This window comes from Myxine glutinosa, chromosome 10 (assembly GCF_964187855.1).
Source record: "Myxine glutinosa chromosome 10, kmMyxGlut1.1, whole genome shotgun sequence".
In the NCBI taxonomy this organism is placed as follows: domain Eukaryota; kingdom Metazoa; phylum Chordata; class Myxini; order Myxiniformes; family Myxinidae; genus Myxine; species Myxine glutinosa.
Window position 1 is genome coordinate 138,552,640 of NC_136270.1, and position 23,257 is coordinate 138,575,896.

Sequence of the window (23,257 nt, forward strand, 5' to 3'; positions counted from 1 at the left end):
CTCTGACTGTGACACCTTGCCCTGACTAAAAACATCACCTGACAAAGGGTGAATGAGTTCCCTTCAGGAGCCAGCAGACATCCAGTAGTCAGTACGGAAATGGTGTCTCCGAAAACAAAACACCCAATGGTGGTAGGAAAGCTTATTTTGCCCGTTTTCGTGTGAAGAGGTTTCCTTCTTTCAGGATGAGGTGAAGGTTTTGCCGGTTTTCCTCTTCTTCTCTGTAGCCCTTTACCTTTTGTGGATGTCAGTCTTGTTTAGGGTGAATTTGACGAAAATAAATGAAAGGTTGTGTGTGTTCTATCAGAACATTAATCATTATGTCGTCGTGTCCAGGTTAGCAGAGAGTAATGTAGCTGCAGTGTCCGCCGAACAGACTAATCCGGAGCTGCTGCGCCACACGATGTGGAGTGATGTGCAAAAAGGAGCAGAGGGTTTTCCAGAACATTGGAGACGTCGTTTATCGTGAAGATGAACATGATTGGGTCCAAGATACTGGCTTTGGGAGAGGGGACGACGAGCTTCCATTGATGGCAACACGTTTACTATTTGGGTGAAGCGATATGTTTACTGTTTGGGTGGAGGGACCTTTACTATTTGGGTGAAGGGACATGTTTACTGTTTGGGTGGAGGGACCTTTACTATTTGGGTGGAGGGACATGTTTACTGTTTGGGTGGAGGACGTGTTGACTGTTTGGGCGGAGGGACGTGTTTCCTGTTTGGGCGGAGGGACATGTTTACTGTTTAGGTGAAGGGACCTTTACTATTTGGGCGGAGGGACATGTTTACTATTTGGGTAGAGGGACGTGTTGACTGTTTGGGCGGAGGGACGTGTTTCCTGTTTGGGCGGAGGGACATGTTTACTGTTTAGGTGAAGGGACCTTTACTATTTGGGCGGAGGGGCATGTTTACTATTTGGGTAGAGGGACGTGTTGACTGTTTGGGCGGAGGGACATGTTTACTGTTTGGGTGGAGGGACCTTTACTATTTGGGTGGAGGGACATGTTTACTGTTTGGGTGAAGGGACATGTTTACTGTTTGGGTGGAGGGACATGTTTACTGTTTGGGTGGAGGGACATGTTTACTGTTTGGGTGGAGGGATATGTTTACTGTTTGGGTGGAGGGATATGTTTACTATTTGGGTGGAGGGTCATGTTTATTTCGGTGAAGGGACATGTTTACTGTTTGGGTGGAGGGACATGTTTACTGTTTGGGTGAAGGGACATGTTTACTATTTGGGTGGAGGGACATGTTTACTGTTTGGGTGGAGGGACATGTTTACTATTTGGGCGGAGGGACATGTTTACTGTTTGGGCGGAGGGACATGTTTACTATTTGGGTGGAGGGACGTGTTTATTGTTTGGGTGGAGGGACGAGTTGACTGTTTGGGCGGAGGGACGAGTTGACTGTTTGGGCGGAGGGACGAGTTGACTGTTTGGGCGGAGGGACGAGTTGACTGTTTGGGCGGAGGGACGAGTTGACTGTTTGGGCGGAGGGACGAGTTGACTGTTTGGGCGGAGGGACGAGTTGACTGTTTGGGCGGAGGGACGAGTTGACTGTTTGGGCGGAGGGACGAGTTGACTGTTTGGGCGGAGGGACGAGTTGACTGTTTGGGCGGAGGGTCGAGTTGACTGTTTGGGCGGAGGGACGAGTTGACTGTTTGGGCGGAGGGACGTGTTGACTGTTTGGGCGGAGGGACGTGTTGACTGTTTGGGCGGAGGGACGAGTTGACTGTTTGGGCGGAGGGACGCGTTGACTGTTTGGGCGGAGGGACGAGTTGACTGTTTGGGCGGAGGGACGAGTTGACTGTTTGGGCGGAGGGACCTTTATTATTTGGGTGGAGGGACGTGTTGACTGTTTGGGCGGAGGGACCTTTATTATTTGGGCGGAGGGGCGTGTTGACTGTTTGGGCGGAGAACGTCAAAAATCCTGTAGTGTGTAAAAATTATACAAAGAGTTACTGATTACATTATGGGGTCAAGAGGTTAAAGGTCAGAGGTCTTATTAGGTAAAAACTGTTAATGCGCTAGCTTGTGAACCAGTAATGGTATTTTGACCAAGCTTGGTACAAGCATATATTATGATGCAAAGATGAACTGATTAGATTTTGCCATCAAGAGGTCAAAGGTCATGTGAGGTAAAAATGTGATGCTTCAGAAGTGCTTAAGGGATTTTTAACCAAACTTGGTAGAAGTATTATCAATCATGTATCAGGTAAAAAAAAAAACACATGGATACTGCTAGGACTTCCAGGAAAGAAGTCGGTATTTCAAAAAAGTGGATCTGGGGTGAATTAACGGGGGTAGAAAAGATCAAGGTTTTGGATGGGGGAAGATAAGAGATGGTGGTGAACAGCTGTTTTAAAGACCTGGAGGGAGGAGTGGGATTGAAGGGAGATGGGGAGTTTGTTCCAGAGGTGGGAGAAAAGAGGAATGAAAGAGTGAAGGTGAGCAGAGAGCCGAGATTTCGGCAGTTTAACCATCAGAGGGTTGCTGGCAGATCTTGTGCGACCTGTAGGAATATTTGGGGGACAGAGCACAGAGAGAGCTGGGGGAGCAAGGCCGGAGAGGAGTAGGTAGAAGACAGAAAGACCACCAACCTGCTTGCGGTGAGTGAGTGAGAGGCCCTCGGAGTTAGCTTCATCGCGGGAGATTCCAATGATTCTGAACGCTTTGGCCTCAACAGCGTGAAGCCGAGCTAGGTGTGAGGCAGGAGCACCGGCCCAGAGGGGAGAACAGTATTCCATTGAGCTGCGGATGAAAGCCTTGCATGTGGTAAGGAGCTCAGGTGTGCCAAGGAAGGACTTCGCACGACGGAGGATGCCCATTCGGTGACTGGCTTTGGAGGCCAGCTTGGAAATGTGGTTTTCCCAGGAAAGATCATGGTTCATATTATAAATGCCAAACTGACCCACGTCCTTCGGACACGGGTGTGATTTATTTTTTAATTATGGTGATCACCTTGAAATGTTTGTTTCTGAAGATAATTGCATGCTTGCTCTCTTCTAATAACAATCAATGCCCTCATCTCCTGTGTGGGTGCCAGGGGTGGAAGACACGTCCGGCTGAAAGCGGCATGCGAGTTGCTGTGGAGGGTTGCTGTCATGGAGAGCTGGACAAAATCTATGAAACGGTGAGTTTGGTTTGTTGTTACTTGGGCACAAAAACTTTGGGGTATGTTATGTTGTTAGGTCATCTCATCCTGACTCTCAGAGATGAACTTATAAAATGGGTCATGATGTCCGCATGTCTGTCCGTCCATGCGGTCATCTGTCAGTTAACGTTTTGCTATTTTTTCGACTCCTCCCTTGACTCTCTGCCTATTGTTTTGAAACTCGACACATTGATACAAGACAGTGGTCTCACAATCGCCTGGGCTTCGATGTTTTTATTTCATATCATAGGGGCGGAGGGGGGGGGGGGGGGGGGAGGAGGGAGGTGGGGGTATCCACTGAAACTTCAGATCCCTACTCGTCCCTTATTTACCAACCAATTGCTCTGCAATCTGATACAGCCCTTATACGTGATGGTGCACAGGATAGCTCGGTCTTATATATCTCGATTTTGGATCAAGGGGCTTCCTGGTGGGTTCTTCTGAACTACAACCTCAAGAGATGCGACTTGATATGAGCCTCGACTTGGTATCAGCCCACTCGGGGCTATTTAATGATTGTTGCTCAAATTATTTATTTATTTGGACCCATGTTGGGAACACTTTGAGTAACGTTGCACCTTATGGTGGCAGAAATGCAGTAACTATTGAATGTTCACAGCTTTTATTATTCCTTCCCTTTTGTACACAAAGAAAATGTTTTTTAATTGCAGCTGGCAGAGGCGGTACAGCAAGGTGGGCAGCCCGTGGACCTCCTCCTTTGCTGTGGTGACTTTCAAGCTGTTCGTAATGAGAGCGACCTGCTTTGCATGGCTGTACCCCCGAAGTACCGACACATGCAAGACTTCCACAGGTAACCAAACACCTTTTAGCCAGCCATACCATGAGTGTCCAGTCTCTGTCGGGAGATGGAATTCCGTCTTGAGAGATTTCTGCCATTTATTTATTCCATTCATTCGGGCTGACAGGATGGCCTGTAGGTACCTACACTCGTCCCTAAGCTGTCTAGCCTGGATTTGAATCCTGACCCAGCTATAAACTGTCATCCTGGTGTTCCACGGGCAGGGCGAGTTGTCAATGAGTGTGCCATCCCTCGGATTGATGTTAAACTGGGGTCCCGTCTCTCGGCACTAGTTGGTGGACGTTAAAGATCCCACTATGTCATTCACAAAGAGTAGGTGCACTCAGCGCCGACACCATGAACAAATTAGAAATTCTTGCCCTGACCTTAGTCGAGCATCAGGTGTGGCCAGCTGGTTCGTGAAAGACTCTTACACAAGCCTCGACTTGATATACATAAATAAATAATTAAATAAACTTCCCCTTCACCACCGGCATCTGCCTTCCAGCTCTAGTAAGGCATTGGATACAAGTGCTGCTGCCTTTCATGTCTTGCTCCAGCAGGCCTTGGCATGTCTTGGTGCCTTTTGGAGATTGAAGCCATTTCCTTGTCCCCACTTATTTCACTTCCTTGATCAGTTTGTCTGATCTTCCGTAATATTAATCCTATAGTTACTGTTAACTTGGTATAACATAACATCTACATACCTTTAACATCTTTTGGCAGTCTTCCCCTTCTGACCACTCACTAGTCCTTCATTATTGGACCCATATTGAGGGGTTTTGTAAGGGGCGGTGCAGGATGACGGACTTTGATTGTACGTGCCATTACTTGATGTCGCAGGTATTATTCTGGAGAGAAGCAGGCTCCTGTGCTGACGGTGTTTATCGGAGGAAACCACGAGGCATCAAACCATCTGCAGGAGTTACCTTTTGGTGGATGGGTGGCACCAAACGTCTACTACATGGGTGTGTTTTCCATGAGACACCTCACACACAACCTCATTCTATATGAGCTGTGTTCTAGCAGGAACCTGTCTTCTCTTTTGTTTGTTTGCGTGTTGTAAATAAATGGTTCTTGATCTGCGGTTCCTGAGATGATGCGTTTTGCTTGGTGCACTTTGTACCTTCGTCTCCATCCTCGGTCCTTGACTGCTGCCTGCAGGTCAACTACGACCGAGCCAGAGGGTCCTGGTAGGCAGTGGTCATGGGCCGAGGACTGCGGTGGCGATGCAGTCACACAGGACTGAAAACGTGTTCTCTCAAGGACTGCAGGTTTGTTTGTCTTGCTTCTTGTTGTTGCTGCTGCTGTTGTTGTTTTAAAATATTAATTTCTGCACATTACGAGGTTGATTTGCCTTTGTGTGACATGTGTGCAGGGTATGCTGGCGTGTTGTGTGTTGGTGGGATTCGGATAGCAGGCCTTTCTGCGATCTACAAAGGTCACGATTACCACAAAGGTTTGTTGAAATGCTTGTGCACCTGGATGTAGACAGTGATGGAAACTTTTTGTGTCTCCACACCGCTAGAGTTTTTCGCAAGTTTTAATTCGACCGATCTTGGCAACAGTGGACATTTTCATTTCTCTATTGCAGGCCATTTTGAATGCCCACCATACTCGCAGGATTGCCTGCGGAGCGCCTACCACGTCCGCAGCCTGGATGTGTATCGCCTCATGCAGGTGGGCTTTACCTGTGACCAATGCTTGCATTACCATGGTACTCGAGCCTGCACTGCGATTATTATTTTTTTGATCACAGTTGCCTTCCATTTTCTTTCAACATGAATGAATGAATGAATGATCGTTTTAAGGCCATTTTCCCCGCTAGAGCGGGGGTTAGCCTTGCGGGCCCCATGTCAATCATGGTTCCCTGTTTGAGGCAATGTTTTTATGGCCGGATGCCCTTCCGGAAGCCAACCCTTGGTCACGCTGTTACGATGCGCAGGGATACGGCGTACCTATTCTAAATCGGGGTACACACCGTGATCATTCATCCCAGCAAGCTGGTACTCAATTTGCCGACCTCGGAAGGACGACAGGCTGAGTCAACCCCCCTGGTGTTAATTCCGGGATTCGAACCCAGGATCCTAGGATCCCAAGCCGGCACCCTAACCCCTAAGCCAACACCAGGGCTCAAGCTTTTGCTTTCAACATTCTTTGCATTTCCAAGTCCTCATTATTTTCCTCCTTGTTTCAGCTTTCCAATCCCCCAGATGTTTTCCTCAGTCATGACTGGCCCCTGGGAGTTACGGTGGGAAGCGGCGTTGCAGGGTTGCTCAGAAGGAAGCCGTTCTTTGCTCAAGAAGTGGAAGGGGGCAGGCTTGGTAGTCCTCCAGCTGGAGCATTGCTGAGGAAACTACAACCTGAGGAAACTACAACCGTCTTATTGGTTCTCGGCGCATCTCCATGTTAAATATGCGACCATTGTCCAGCACCAGGTACATTAGAACCAGCTGGGTTACCAGGGGCACCTTGGAAGCAAACCTTCCATTGATTCAAAGGGCTGGGCTGATTAGATGACCACAAGGCCCACCAAATAATCACAGGGACCGCATCCTTTGCTCTTATCATGAATTTCTCAATGTGATTTGTTGCTGTAGCTGGAAGAGGGACAGAAATCTCCACAAGTGACTAAATTCCTCGCTCTGGATAAATGTCTTCCCTGGCGGGAGTTTCTCCAGGTGAGGTTCGTGCAAAATGCTTTCTTTGATCAGAGATTTTTTTTCCCCTGTATATTTCTTTTGTTGAGTATTTTTTGATATACAAATATAATTAGGTGCTGTTCATGCTGGTGTTTTACCAAGATATCCTTAAACCCATCCGGATTAGGTTCTGGAACTGGGACTCTCGTGGAACTCCCCTCCCAAGCTGGAATATGATGAGTGGCTGGCGATCATGCAAGCCACGGACCATCTGACCTGTGCCTCTCCACGCAACCAGTTACCACCAGACAGGTTAGCATGACCCCCGCACTAATTTGCTAATTTTTTTCATTACTGTACACATTCATCAAGGAACCCCTTCCTCGGTGACATTCAGTTTTGCTCATCTTTCCCTGGGCAGTAATTGAATTTGTCGTGCTTTGGAGGATGGTGTTTTTTTTTGTTTTTTTAACGGTGTCCCTGAATTTCAACGAGAATATTATTGTTGTAGCTGTCGGGTCACCTGGTGCGAATCCCAGTGGACTGTCCACAGCAGCCGTAACTGCCAGCTGAGTCAAAGACCCCGAACCGGATCATGATACCTTACTGATGGGACCTCCAAGTCGGCCGATACGTTATGCTAATTTGTGCCACGCACTTCGCCTCTAAAGGCTGAGCTGGTGAGGAGCACGGCACCGTGTGGATGCATGGCGTTTGTTGCCATTCACAATTGATCAACAATGAATGAATGAATGATCGTTTTGAGGCCATTTTTCCCCGCTACAGCGGGGCTTAGCCTTGCGGGCCCCATGACAATCATGGTTCCCTGTTTGAGGCAATGTTTTTATGGCCAGATGCCCTTCCTGACGCCAACCCTTGGTCACGCTCTTACGATGCGCAGGGATACGGTGTACCTATTCTAAACCGGGGTACACACCGGGATCATTCATCCCAGCAAGCTGGTACCCAATTTGCCGACCTCAGAAGGATGACAGACTGAGTCAACCCCCCTGGCGTTAATTCAGCGATCGGCCGGGATTCGAACCCAGGATCCTAGGATCCCGAGCCGGCACCCTAACCACTAAGCCAACACCATGGATCAACACCATTGATCAACAATGGACTTTCCTAATTGGAAGGGCGATCACCACGGCTCAAATTCACCCTTCGATCAGGTATATTTAATTGTAGTGATAATGGTGCGTGCCGCGTGGTGGAAGGAAATACAAAAGTAGCAATTCCACTGAATCACCAAGAAACCCCTTAACCCTTACTGATACGTGCCCACGAAGCAACGATGAACAGAAGATCCACAATAACTTAAGCCTTTTGGGGCCCAATCATTTATACAATAGAAAGGCAGAGGGATTCTGGAGACGACAAATACCGGGCGATGGCCGGTAGAACCAGGCAGAATGGTTGAAAGTTACAGATTCCGGCTGCTCTGCTGGGAACGAGTCACTGTGTCCCGGTTGTTCCGGCTCGAGAGGAGAGGGCATGCCTCTGGCTGTCTGGGCATGCTCTGCAATGGCAGCTCAAGCGAATTACGCAATTGAATCCAGGCTTCTGCTCTGCTGCCTCTCGGCGCACCCACCTTTATAGCTCCGGCCTCCGTCACCCATGACTTGTTGCATCCCTCCCCTCCCCTTTCGTTCATCATTGGGCCATGGGGGCATGATGCCCCATCCTGACCTTTCACCCTGGTGGTCTGGTGCACAACAACGGCTACAGCTGTCGAGCTGACTTCTCCCATCCAAACCTGTGCCTAAAGGCCTGGTCTTTCGCTTAAAAGAACATAAAACAGGCTCAAAATGATTGCAGTTTTTTTTTTTGGGACTCACACATTAGGGAGGGTGGACATCATCTATATATCACATAAAACACTGAATATCTAATATCACGATGAATTAGTTTTCAATTCAATTCAAAGAAACCTTCATTTCCATAGTTGCCAAAATAGAGCCAAACAAAAATATACAAAAGTAATACTTTTGTGACACTTGACTTCACTTCACACTTATTCTGTTACATTCACTGCAGAGATGACTAAACTATACTACGGAGATAACTACACACCCTGGCGCTGTCTATTGAGGTCTTTTGTCCGGCACTTCAAGTGTCCTTGGTGACTGACCACAAGGCCTGTCCCTGGCCCAAGCAGCCTCTCCATAACTTGAGGATTAGCAAGGGCCCATGTGATTTTTCTACTGGTGGTGTCTTTGGCCCATGTAGCCCAACACGAGCAAGCAAACGGCACTTGTGGCTCAACAAGAAATAAAAGGCATTTGGCCTTGAAACGAGTTTTGTCTTCTGGCTTTTAAGGCCCAGCAAAATGATGCAGCAGATAAGTGGCAGCAGGTGCCACAGCAGGTGAGCAGCACGACCTGGCAGATGGCATGGCTTACAGGAAGGTAGTGTTGTTGAAGTGGCAAGTCAAGTGAGTGGCCAGTAGATGTCGTGAACCGGCAGATGAATGACGTGATGGTAAGATCATGTGATTGCAGCAGATAGGATGGCTGGCTTATGCCCCAACCTACTCTACCCGAGCTGCCCAGCTATTCCCTCTATCCTATCTCGAACTCCATCCTCTCTAAACCGCTCTTGGCTAATATATCCCTCCCGGGCCCGCTAATTCCGTCAAACTAATCTATCTTCCAAGAGAAGATCAAGGCACGTGTCGTGACTATAACATGATGAAGTGGCATGGCCTTACCTGGATCGCTAGCGGAGCGAGCCCTGCACTAACAATTTGGAATGCAATGGGTCATCACAAAAAAAAATTACCCACTCAGTTTGTCTCGGTGGCTTGGTAGTCCAAATGGTAGTCTAACATTTACAATGATACGAAGGGGAAGCATCTCCAACTGACGTAACTTTTGCAAAAACACTTTTTCATTTTACTTTAAACCCACTTTACTGTGGTTCTATGTAACCAATTGACCCGCCATCCCACGTGCTGGTGCCCTAACAAGTGCGTGCGTGCCTGGCTCTAAAATTTTATTTTATTTGCCAAAGCACAATATCTCTCTTATGGCTCTCTCTGCAGGCTTCTGCCTGCTTCCCAAATGTGTCATCCCTGGGCTGCTGGGGCCATTTCCGAGCTACCTGCTCCACTCCGAGTTCTGGAGAGTTCTCTCTGGCTGTCGCAAGTTCCCTTTCTAGCCCGTGGCACCTCCAGCGCTCTCTTCGGTGTTTGGGCCCACTTCACAAATTTCTGGGTCGCCCCTCTGGACCCAGTGCACACTGAGCACCCAAGATGCCCCTCCCCAAATACCTACACTCAATGAGCCACACCCCCAGCCTGTCAACGAATTATTGCACCCAATAAACAAAACTTTACTTATTCCAGCACCAATAACGGAACAGCATCCACGTTTCAAACCAGCTGAATCCCCTCCACCCATTTTAAATGGGGATTCCCTCTCCACAGCGGTGTGCTTCTTCTTCATGATTCACACCCTATTTACACCATCAACAACAACAACATGCATTTTAAAGGCCATTTTCCCTGCTAGAGCGGGCGTTAGCCTTGCGGTCCCCATGACGATCTTCTCCATCTTGCCCTATTTACTGCATCTCTCCTTGTTAACCCCCTTGCCCGCATTTCTTCATCAACCATGTTTAGCCAGTCTTTCTCAGTCTTCCCCGTCCTCTACTTCCTTCTACATTCATTTCCATCACTCTTCTCAACCAGTCACTTTCATCCTTCCTCAACACATGACCAAACCATCTCAACCTGATCCTCTTCACAGCATCCATCACAGGCTCTATTCCCATCATCTTTCGCAATTCATCATTTGTCTTCCTCTCTCTCAACGATACTCCGCACATCCGTCGAACCATTCGCATTTCCACCCTTTCCAGCCTTCGTTACCCATGTCTCGCTCCCATAAATCATAACACTTCTCACACATGCAGCATACACCTTTCCCTTCAGCTTCAACGACACTCCCCTCCTCGTCAGCACGCCACTCAGTTCCCGAAACTTCCACTCAGTATGATCCACCTTCTCCATTCAGCATGTCTCCTAGGTAGCAAAATGTTTTCACACTTTCCAGCTTCACGCCGTCTCCAAGATCCAACTCAATACACCATTCGTCCAATATTTATTCCTAAACATTTTAGGTCCACGTACCTCATTCACATTCACCATATCAACTCCTCACCCATTCATAATCTTGTCAGGATGAGAAGAGGAAGGCATCTACTGTATCCTGTCAACCAATTAAAAATGAAAGTATAATCATCGGAAAAATACAAAGCCCATCCGCATGCGCTTTGTATTTATGCTTCTTCTTCTTTCTTCGTATACTAAACAAAACGAAAACGGCTAAAAATAAAATAAACTGACGATTTTTATGCAGCCTTGACTTTTGACCTTTTCATCTAAAAAAGAACAATCTGCTTCTAGCTTTTGATTCGTGAACCAATCATGTGAAATTATTACAATTTCAGGTCAATTGGATGAATATTGGCAATTTTATGTGATGCAGACCTTTTGACTAAATTATTAATTTGTCTTCTCCATATTGTCCCCCGTCGCTCAGCGGAGCGAAAGGGGGACTATCGCTTTCCCCTCCGTCCGTGTATCCGTCCGTCCATCCGTGCGGGCGGGCGTGTGTGCGTGCGTGCGTGCGTAAGCGATGGACCGCATTCGAATTTGGTGTGTGGGTGCAACCCACGTCAAAATCCAAGATGGCCGCCGCCATGTATGTCTGATGCCATGAATGTCTGAACCTTGTAACCTGCATATCTCGAAAAATAAGCGAAGTACCAACTTCTAATCTGGTGTGTGGATGTATCTAGGCATAAGGAAGAACGCTATTGAAAATTGGGTTGCCACGTCAAAATCCAAGATGGCCGCCGCCATGTATGTCTGAACATTGTGCGATGAATATCTTGAAAAATAAGCAAAGTACCAACGTCTAATTTGGTGTGTGGGTGTATCTCGGCATAAGGAAGAACGCGATTGAAAATTGGGTCTCCACGTCAAAATCCAAGGTGGCCGCCACCATATATATGTCTGAACCTTGTGAGTGAAATATTTTGAAAAATAAGCGAAGTACCAACTTGTAATTGGGGGGGAGGGGGGGGGGTATCTAGGCACAAGCAACAACGCTGTTTAAAATTGGGTCGCCACGTCAAAATCCAAGATGGCCGCCGCCATGTATGTCTGAACCTTGTAACCTGCATATCTTGAAAAATAAGCGAAGTACCAACTTCTAATCTGGTGTGTGGGTGTATCTAGGCATAAGGAAGAACGCTATTGAAAATTGGGTCGCCACGTCAAAATCCAAGATGAACGCCACCATGTATGTCTGAACCTTGTGAGATGAATATCTTGAAAAATAAGCGAAGTACCAACTTCTAATCTGGTGTTTGGGTGTATCTCGGCAAAAGGAAGGACGCTATTGAAAATTGGGTCGCCACGTCAAAATCCAAGATGGCCCAGCCATGTATGTCTGAACCTTGTGAGATGAATATCTTGAAAAATAAGCGAAGTACCAACTTCTAATTTGGTGTGTGGGTGTACCTCGGCAAAAGGAAGAAAGCTATTGAAAATTGGTTCGCCACGTCAAAATCGAAGATGGCCGCCACCATATATATGTCTGAACCTTGTGAGTGAAATATCTTGAAAAATAAGCGAAGTACCAACTTCTAATCTGGTGTGTGAGTGTATCTCGGCATAAGGAAGAACGCTATTGAAAAATGGGTCGCCACGTCAAAATCCAAGATGGCCGCCGCCATGTATGTCTGAACCTTGTGAGCAAAATATCTTGAAAAATAAGCGAAGTACCAACTTCTAATCTGGTGTTTGGGTGTATCTACGCATAAGGAAGAACGCTATTGAAAATTGGGTCGCCACGTCAAAATCCAAGATGGCCGCCGCCATGTATGTCTGAACCTTGTGAGCGGAATATCTTGAAAAATAAGCGAAGTACCAACTTCTAATCTGGTGTGTGGGTGTATCTAGGCATAAGGAAGGACGCTATTGAAAATTGGGTCGCCACGTCAAAATCCAAGATGGCCCAGCCATGTATGTCTGAACCTTGTGAGATGAATATCTTGAAAAATAAGCGAAGTACCAACTTCTAATTTGGTGTGTGGGTGTACCTCGGCAAAAGGAAGAAAGCTATTGAAAATTGGTTCGCCACGTCAAAATCGAAGATGGCCGCCACCATATATATGTCTGAACCTTGTGAGTGAAATATCTTGAAAAATAAGCGAAGTACCAACTTCTAATCTGGTGTGTGGGTGTATCTAGGCACACGCAAGAACGCTGTTTAAAATTGGGTCGCCACGTCAAAATCCAAGATGGCCACCGCCATGTATGTCTGATGCCATGTATGTCTGAACCTTGTAACCTGCATATCTTGAAAAATAAGCGAAGTGCCAACTTCTAATCTGGTGTGTGGGTGTATCTAGGCATAAGGAAGAACGCGATTGAAAATTGGGTCGCCACGTCAAAATCCAAGATGGCCGCCGCCATGTATGTCTGAACCTTGTGAGATGAATATCTTGAAAAATAAGCGAAGTACCAACTTCTAATCTGGGGTGTGGGTGTATCTCTGCATAAGGACGAACGCCCCCCCTTCCCACACCTCCTCCCCCCAAGCCCTCTCCCTCACACAGATCTCTCGATGTCCCTGCTCTCAAATGTAGTGTTTGTGTGCTTCCCCCTCTCTCCCCATCTTGTCTCCCGCTCCCTTTATTATATGTTTTATGTGTCTGTTTGATTTTTTTGTGTGATTAATGTTAGCTATTTCACGAGCCTCGATCCTGTATACAAAGAAAAAAAACGCGATTGAAAATTGGGTCGCCACGTCAAAATCCAAGATGGCCGCCACCATATATATGTCTGAAACTTGTGAGCGAAATATCTCGAACACTAAGTGAAGTACCAACGTCTAATCTGGTGTGTGGGTGTATCTATTGGGTCGCCACGTCAAAATCCAAGATGGCCACCGCCATGTATGTCTGAACCTTGTGAGATGAATATCTTGAAAAATAAGCGAAGTACCAACTTCTAATTTGGTGTGTGGGTGTATCTCGGCATAAGCAAGAAGGCCATTGAAAATTGCGTCGCCACGTCAAAATCCAAGATGGCCGCCACCATATATATGTCTGAACCTTGTGAGCGAAATATCTTGAAAAATAAGCGAAGTACCAACGTCTAATCTGGTGTGTGGGTGTATCTATTGGGTCGCCACGTCAAAATCCAAGATGGCCACCGCCATGTATGTCTGAACCTTGTGAGATGAATATCTTGAAAAATAAGCGAAGTACCAACTTCTAATTTGGTGTGTGGGTGTATCTCGGCATGAGGAAGAAGGCCATTGAAAATTGCGTCGCCACGTCAAAATCCAAGATGGCCGCCACCATATATATGTCTGAACCTTGTGAGCGTAATATCTTGAAAAATAAGCAAAGCACCAACTTCTAATCTGGTGTTTGGGTGTATCTAGGCGCAAGGAAGAACGCTATTGAAAATTGGGTCGCCACGTCAAAATCCAATATGGCCACCGCCATGTATGTCTGAACCTTGTGAGCAGAATATCTTGAAAAATAAGCGAAGTACCAACTTCTATTCTGGTGTGTGGGTGCATCTAGGCATAAGGAAGAAGGCTATTGAAAATTGGGTGGCCACGTCAAAATCCAATATAGCCACCTCCATGTAGGTCTGAACCTTGTGAGCGAAATATCATATCATAGCATGTTTTCTGCGTCTTCAACTTTGTCAACTCACATCACTTCACCCACGGGGGACCTAGGCGTAACGCTTTTTCTCATAATAACACTGGTGACAATTTGATAAAAGCTTCTTTTTTTTCTTTTTTTTACCAAAAAATGGTAAAAACGTTATGGCCTGGACAGACAGATGGACAGCCAGACACATATGTTCACAGGCAGACACAGAAGTGATTGGAAACCCCAGTTTTCCGCTGCAAGGGCAATGGGCTAATTATTTGAAACCCCGTCGATTTGTGTCGTCATCTAAATCCTGAGAGAACTCGTCCTCGGCCTCCACGCCCAACGCCCTTGCTACGGGACCCCATGCCTTGCGGTCACCATGCCCACTTTCGCTATGCTCTCTGCATGGTCCTCCATGCACGTTGCACGGGCTGCCGTGCACTCACCTAGGGGTCCCTACGTGGCCCATCCCTGACAGTTATGGTTCCTCCACCTTCTTGCCAATACTCATGGGGGGACCATGCAAATTTATCTTTTCGCTTCCCCCTCCATTTCTGCAGGGCTCGTGGGGGATCCGTCCCTTTCTCCGATTTACCTTTCAGCCCCATCCTTCTCTCCAAGGCTTACTGGGGCTAACATGGTGCCATTTCCTTTTTGTACTCTAAGCTTTCCATAAACCATGGAGTGAGCATGCAAGTTAAATTCCAACTACACTCCAGGGGCATGCATGCTCCCACATGCGGCCCTCGGCTCACCCTGAGCTGGAGCTGTGCTTGTTAATCCCTCGGGAAGCCACTCTAAAACTGCTGCTATACAGTCTGTCGCCAGAGGTGGCTCTCCCATCTGCGTTCCTCCATTTTTTTCACCTTGCACAGGTGCCCCGCATTTGTCGCTCACCACGTACGTGCACATGCACACTTTCCCTCTGCAACACCTGGCCCAGTATGCACAGGCCATGTGGTTTCAATCTCTCGGCAAGAAAGGTCGATGTGCACCGAAAAGCATAGTTTGTAAACCGGCCATTCAATGGACCACACAGACCTTCGCTGCGGCTTCGGGTAGTTCATGTGCTGGGCTCCTTCACATCTACATGCACCTTGGGAAGCGTCCCTGTCCAAACTCATGTTATCTGGACCCCTGTTCCCCATTCACACCATTTATCCACATACCTGGTGTCCATTGCCGGACGCCGCCCGCAATCATGTTTCTCCGGCATGGATCCCTGCACGTGCAGAGTCGCACATGCCGCAGACATCTCCACCTAAGTACGTCCACTGACCTCATCTGCCATGGCCTGTTCTAACTCTCCTCTTGACCTCCTGGCTCTGGCTACTAGATCCCCAACTGGCGCTCCCATCCTTTTCTTTCCCTCTAACTCCCGTTCCGATGCTATTCCTAATCTGTCAGTCCTTGCTATGAACTACGCACATCTGCCAGGCTTCCGCCATTCCTCATGGTTGGCCTTGATTTCTTCCGTCCTCTCCACTTGGGCTGCTTCCATGGCAGCCATCAGCTGTTAACATTGGCCATCATTTCCTGGCTATCGCCCTGCTGCTGCAGTAATGCCGGCCTGTTACCCCCCACTGCTGATTCAGTTGGAGGCACCGGGATAGCTATTGGAGTCTATGGGGCTACTGGGTAGTGGGGGCAACACCACAGCACTCGATAACGACCCCTCTGCTTGCATTTTGGCCGAGGCTATAGTGGCATCAGTCCAGTGGGCCCCCTGGTTCGAGCCACTTTGATCGCTCATCGCAATTAATTTGTAGTGCCAATCGCGCTCAGCAATTTCTCCTGAGGTGCGATTTCTCATACCTTCGGTCCATATCTCGCTGACACCAGTATTGTAGCCATCGGGTCGTCCCAGTTGTGGTGCTCTATGATCAGGGCCCATGCCTGCTACGGGGACGTACACCTGCTACGGGGACGTACACCTGCTACGGGGACGTACATGGTTCTCGGTGCCTCTATCCGGGTGGCTGCCTTGCGCCACAAATACCAGTTTTTCACTGTGTCCAGGCCATGTGGAATCTTGCACTGCCATTATTTATTTAAGGAAAACATACCAACACCTCACAATGGGGAAAACCATATAAACACAAAGGTGGGTATATCGTTTTGTAGATATGAGCTGTCTGGGAGGGAAGGTGAAGGAAACTTAAGAAAAACAAATTTGACACTGCCTGGCATACACATGTTACGTACACTTATGCTGAACATGTACTATGGAAATAACTAGTATAAACTAAAAACCAATTACACCTGAGACACATCAGTAGCAATATTTTGTTTTGGTTCACAAGATAATTTCTGTTATCTGAAATTGTTTTGGTGGTGATGATGGTGCTTTCTGTCGCCCATAGCGTTGTAAAGCTTTGTGCTGATGACCTGTCCCGTGTTCGTGACCTCCTGAGCGGTGATCTTGCTGTTCCAACCAGTTTCTCACCCACGGTTCCATTCTACTCCCCGAAGAATATTGTAGGGGGGAAGGTTAAGCCACCTGTTCCTGTACCCAGCCCACAGACGGCCACCTATTGTCGCCGCCTGGGACTTACAGATGTGTTCATCTTGGCAGCAGCTCGGTGAGCCCGGTGGTGACTTTGGGCTGGCACTGCTACCTTCAGTGATCATTGTGTTAAAGCAGACTGGTGCAGACAATATGAGGCCTTTTCACATTTATTCAATGCGTTTGCATCAATAGCTCTTCATTTGTCTTCGTTACTTGGAAGCGTGAAAGCTACGACAGTTTATTTTGACAAAAGCAGGCAGTTGTGTGAAGGTGCCCGGATGTTAGAATCTCTGTGTAACCTCGGGTTTATTTTAGCAATGAATTGCATTTTTTATTTCTTCTTCTTATTATTTATTTATTTTGTATACAAGATCGAGGCTCGTGGAAGAGCATTAAAACTGTTAAAGCATTAAACTGAATTGCGTCGAAATTTTAATTTGCATTAAAACTGAATTCCATTTACAAAGCCAGACTCGTGGTGTAATTGTTAGACCAATCGTCTGGGAGGTTGGAGGTTCAAACCCCGCCCAGTACTACCAAACACTTTCAAAATGGTACCTGCCGCTTCCTTGCTTAACCCTCAGCATTATAAAAGAATACGAGCACAGACAATCCATGGGGAGGAGGGATTCCTCCTTGGGGAATTCCCTGCTCTTAGTGTGTTGAGAAATGTTGTGCCATTGTTGTGGCATCGCTCGTAACCACAATGCCCTGGGAATTCCCGGCTTTGTCGTGTGTGTGTGTGTGTGTGTGTGTGTGTGTGTGTGTGTGTGTGTGTGTGTGTGTGTGTGTGTGTGTGTGTGTGTGTGTGTGTGTGTGTGTGTGTGTGTGTGTGTGTGTGTGTGTGTGTGTGTGTGTGCGTGCGTGTGTGTGTGCGTGCATGTCTGCGTGCATATGCGTTTATTTCTAGCATTAGATCATGTAAAATTAAAGATTTTTTTTTTTTTGTTTGTGCAATTTTTCTCTCCATTACCTTTTATTGGTAAACATGGTGTTGTATTCCATTTGCCGTAATTTATCATCCATTGTAGAAATGTTGGTTCCATGTGTGCATTTCCATGCAGGGCTGGCCATGGACTTGCTGAAGCATCCAATTCGTCCCTCATTGTAAACCTCAGCAGTGCTGACCTATCAGGGAATTCTTCTTTGAACCCCGATGAGATCCTGCTGGACGATGATGATGTTGACGGAGATGAAAGGGCCGCCGATGATGAAATTGACGGCATTTGTCTCGCTGACACGAGTGGTAAGCTGATTCGGCGAGCACTTTGTGATGTCAATGCTTATCTCATCTCCTCGCCTCTCCTCGACTCATTTGAAACAAAAGCCAAACTTATCAAACTGAGAAATGCACAGCAATTCCAAGCCGCTTATTACATAACTCCCCTCTTATCCAATTGGAATGTATCCCCACCAAACTTTGTTTCAAAGGTACCGCATTTTTGGAGTAAACATGCCATGAGTTGCTTCATTACCTCCGCCACCGAAAGAGGATGGAGGTTATATTTTCACCCCGGCTTGTTTGTTTGTCTGTCTGAACAAGATATCTCAATGTTGTGACGGAATTTGGTGTGACATTGTGAATTTGGCGTTGACGGATTCGGACGGAATTTGGTAGAGAGGTTGGGTGTGTGACAAAGACGAAATTATTGGATTTTGATGAAGATCCAGATGTGGAACTGAGAATTTTAGTGATTCTTCACCATTGAGCGATCAAAATTACACACTCCCGCTGTGCAATTCAAAATGCCTCATCACACGTCGCCATAGAGACGGCCTTGTTTTAACTGAGGATAACGACTGAGTGAAGATTGATGAAATGCAGTTTGGATTTATGCCAGGAAGAGGAACGACAGACGTGCTTTTTATTGTGAGGCAGTTGCAGGAGACGTATATGGAGAAGAGGAAGAAGTTGTTTCTTGGGTTTGTTGATCTGGAGAAGCATTCGATTGGGTTGCACGTGAAGTAGTGACATGGGCAATGAGGAAGTTAGGAGTGGAGGAATAGTTGATCAGAGTAGTGATGGCAATGTACAAAAGAGCGCGCACAGCTGTAAGGACGAAGCACGGGAACAGTGGTGAGTTTGAGGTGAATGTGGGAGTGCATCAGGGGTCGGTACTAAGTCCACTACTATTTGTAGCTGTGATGGAGGTGCTGGCTCAGACCGTAAACGAGGGTTTACCGTGGGAGTTGTTGTATGCAGATGATCTGGTGTTGATTGCAGAAAGTATGGATGGACTGAAGGAGAAGATGAACAAGTGGAAGGAATGTATGGAGACAAAAGGTCTGAAGGTGAATATCGGAAAGACGAAGGTGATGGCAAGTGGTAAAGCATGTGGTGAGGTGGAAAGAACTGGGAAGTGGCCGTGTGCTGTGTGCAGGAAGTGTGTCGGAGTGAATTTCATTCAATGTCCAATGTGCGCTGAGTGGGTTCATCAAAAATGTAGTGGTTTGAGAGGGTCATTAACCAGTGTGGCAGCTACATTCAAATGTAAGGTGTGCACAGAGGGAGCTGAGAAATGTTGAGTTGGATCTTGGAGACGGCGTGAAGCTGGAAGGTGTGAAAACATTTTGCTACCTCGGAGACATGCTGAATGGAGAAGGTGGATCTGACTCGGCAACGGTTGCTAGAGTGAGATGTGCATGGAAGAAGTTTCGGGAACTGAGTGGCGTGCTGATGAGGAGGGGAGTGTCGTTGAAGCTGAAGGGAAAGGTGTATGCTGCATGTGTGAGAAGTGTGCTGATTTATGGAACGAGACATGGGTAATGAACGTAGAGCAGCAACGAAGGCTGGAAAGGGTGGAAATGCGAATGGTTTGGTGGGAGTGCGGGGTATCGCTGAGAGAGAAGAAGACAAATGATGAATTGAGAAAGATGTTGGGAATAGAGCCTGTGATTGATGCTGTGAAGAGGAACAGGTTGAGATGGTTTGGTCATGTGTTGAGGAAGGATGAAAGTGACTGGTTGAGAAGAGTGATGGAAATGAATGTAGAAGGAAGTAGAGGATGGGGAAGACTGAGAAAGACTTGGCTAAAGAAGGTCGAAGAAGAAATGCGGGCAAGGGGGTTAACAAGGGGAGATGCAGAAAATAGGGCAAAATGGAGAAGATTGTCATGGGGACCGCAAGGCTATCCCCCGCTTTTGCAGGGAAAATGGCCTTAAAATGCCTGTTGTTGTTGTGTTGTATAACGACTGCACGTGAGTTGCTGTGCTATGATTTACACCAATAATACAAACATTTCTTTTGCAGAAATGTATTTGTAATATTCATGTTATTACATTTTTATAAGCAATTGAAGTTGCCATTTCATCACCTTCAAAAAAATTTCATGAGTAACTGCTTAGCACTTGCACATGGGAGGGGTACATGCAGACTGGATGTTTGGGAAAATTTCGCAAGAGTTTGAGCGAATAGTTCAGTTACGTGACGGGACGTGACAGACACTGCATTGACGTACATTAAATATGACCATAAGTATGTTAAATACTTGACCTCACCAGCACGTAATTCAAAACACCTCACACAACCATGTTCATGCCACATGATTCAAAACGCCTCACCAACATATAAACGCCAAATTATTAAAAACACCTCACAGCCCCGTTATTAAAATTACCTCACCTCCACGTAATTACCAACTTCCACTGTGCAATTCAAAACACCCAATCAGACGTCGCTATAGAGACGAGCTGCATGTGAGTAGCTGTGTTAGTTTGCTGACACCAATCGTAATACATTTGTTTTGTACATGTATTTGTAATATTCGTGATTTTACATTTTTATAAACAATTGAAGTTGAAGATTTAAGTTAAAAAAAAATTATGAACTTAAAAACATCCCCCTTGGGACATACACATGGGAGAGGTAGGTGCATACCGGAAGTTTGTTACGATTTCACAAAAGTTTGAGGGAGTAGTTCAGCGACAACACAGGACAGACAATGCATATGTGTATACAGTCACGTGAAAAAGTAAGTCCACCCCATGTAAAGTTTTGACTTTTTCAACATATTTCAACCTACAGCTATTTGATCTTCATTTCAACAATATTGACAGATAAAGGTGATATAATATAACAAACATCATGAAACATTTACATTTTGTAGTCCATTATATAATTTTAATAAACATAAATGCAAATTTCGCATGTGGAAAAAGTAAGTACACCCCTACATTTATCACTACTTCAAATACCTAAAATTAGAATCAGGTGCACCAACTCGGGTGCAAAAGATTAGAACATTGTTGGGGAGGATCTTGGAGGTACCTGTCTTATTTAAACCTCAGACATTTAGTTTGGTTTGCTCTTTGTTCTTGAAGTGTGCGGCGTCACCATGCCTCGATCAAAAGAGCTCTCTGAGGCCTTCAGAAAGAAGGTTATAGATGCCTACGAGTCTGGGAAGGGATTTAAAAAGATCTCCAAACAATTTGAAATCAATCATTCGACTGTCCGGAAAATCATCTACAAGTGGAGAAGATTCCAAACAACTGCAAACTTGTTCAGGCCAGGCCGCCCCAGCAAGAGCAGACCGAAAGATGCTGAAAGAAGTCTCGAAGAACCCCAGAATGTCATCACGGGCCCCCAGGTAGCTCTTGCCACTGTTGATGTCAAAGTGCACGAGTCTACCATTAGAAAGAGGCTGCACAAATTTGATCTGCATGAGAGGTGTGCCAGGCGGAAACCTTTGCTGTCCAGAAAGAACATCAAGGCAAGATTAAAGTTTGCCAATGAACACTTAGGCAAAGACCAGCACTTCTGGAACAATATGCTCTGGACAGATGAGTCAAAGGTAGAGCTATTTGGCCACATTACCAGAAGACATGTTTGGCGAAAACCAAAGACAGCATTTGACCACAAGAACCTGATACCAACTGTGAAGCATGGTGGTGGAAATATTATGGTTTGGGGCAGCTTTGCTGCATCAGGGCCTGGGCAGCTCACCATCATATAATCCACTATGAATTCTTCATTGTACCAGAAGGTGCTTGAGGATAATGTGAGGCCATCTGCCGGAGAGTTGAAGCTCAACTGAAGGTGGACCCTTGCAACATGACAATGACCGTAAACATACCAGTAAATCCACCAACGAATAGCTGAAAAGAAAGAAATGGAGGGTTCTGGAATGGCCAAGTCAAAGCCCGGATCTAAATCCCATCGAGATGTGGGGGGATTTGAAACGAGCTGTGCATGCAAGAAACCCCTCAAACATCGCACAGCTGAAAGAATTCTGCATGGAGGAGTGGGCAAAAATTTCTCCCAGTCGATGTCAGAGACTGGTAGACAGTTATAAGAAACGCCGACTTGAGGTTGTTTCTGCCAAAGGGGGCAATACCACCTATTAGAGCCAAGGGTGTACTTACTTTTTCCACATGCGAAATTTGCATTTATGTTTATTTAAATTATACAATGGACTACAAAATGTAAATGTTTCATGATATTTCTTATATTATATCACCTTTATCTATCAATATTGTTGAAATGAAGATCAAATAGCTGTATGTTGAAATATGTTGAAAAAGTCAAAACTTTACATGGGGTGTACTTACTTTCTCACGTGACTGTATGTATATATGTATGTGTATATATGCACACTGACCTTATGACATGACACTGACGTCATGTGCATAAATTATACCAACACATCACCTCAAAATTAGGAGGCATCCACGTGGTACTGAAGTCTTTGCAGACTGAGATTAAAGCTCCATGGTCACAGACACGAAAGCAGAGATGTCCATCTCTTCAATGCCACTTTTTCGATTGATTTTAATATTCCTGACTAATTTATCAGCAGGGCAGAGACTATGTGTTCGCGTGGCAGGCAACACGTTGCTAGCGGGTCATAGAGCAACCGCTGTGGTGGGACTTGATCTGTGCCTTGCTGCCTCATCAAGTTGGGGGGGGGGGGGTTGATCTGTGTATGGTATATATACACATACATGTATACTGTATTTGTATTTGGGTGCATTCAGTATTGATTCGAATTTCATTTTCTTTCTTCTCTTGCAACTCATCTCAGATTCTGCTTTGAACATCCTGCCAAGCCCTGTGCCTTTGCACAATTCCACCCCATCTAAGGTTTTCAGCTCTTTCCTCAGCACAGCCCCGTCCTCTTTCCTCGACGATTCAGTCCAGTCCGGCAATGCCTTTAGCTCGTGCTGCAGTCCTGTCTCGCGCGATTTGGGCGAGACCGAGGACTCCATGGAGTCCGAGGAACCGGATCAGACCAAGAGTTCTGGGGGCTCTGGGGGTAAGCGTGTTGGTGTGAGCGATGAGCGTTCAGGGGAGCGCAAGATCAAGCGCCGAAATCGGGACGTTTATGCCTCGCAAGACTACGACTAGCTCTTAAATACAGAGAACATGAAAATGCTTGCTTTGTAAAATGTTTTTATTACTGTGTTCATTTTATTTTGGACAGTTGAGGCAAAAAAAGAAGAAAAAAAACCATTGTGGATGGAAAG

The 23,257-nt window shown here is 46.4% G+C and overlaps 1 pseudogene across 1 annotated transcript; it reads left to right on the forward strand.

Annotated features, from left to right (window-relative positions):
- LOC137433719 (uncharacterized) lies at positions 1 to 23,257 on the forward strand (annotated as a pseudogene). Its single transcript, XR_013624834.1, has 12 exons — positions 1 to 132; positions 3,046 to 3,132; positions 3,825 to 3,964; positions 4,796 to 4,920; positions 5,331 to 5,411; positions 5,547 to 5,632; positions 6,150 to 6,390; positions 6,553 to 6,633; positions 6,782 to 6,906; positions 16,650 to 16,868; positions 17,860 to 18,041; positions 22,816 to 23,257. The product of XR_013624834.1 is annotated as an uncharacterized LOC137433719 (transcript).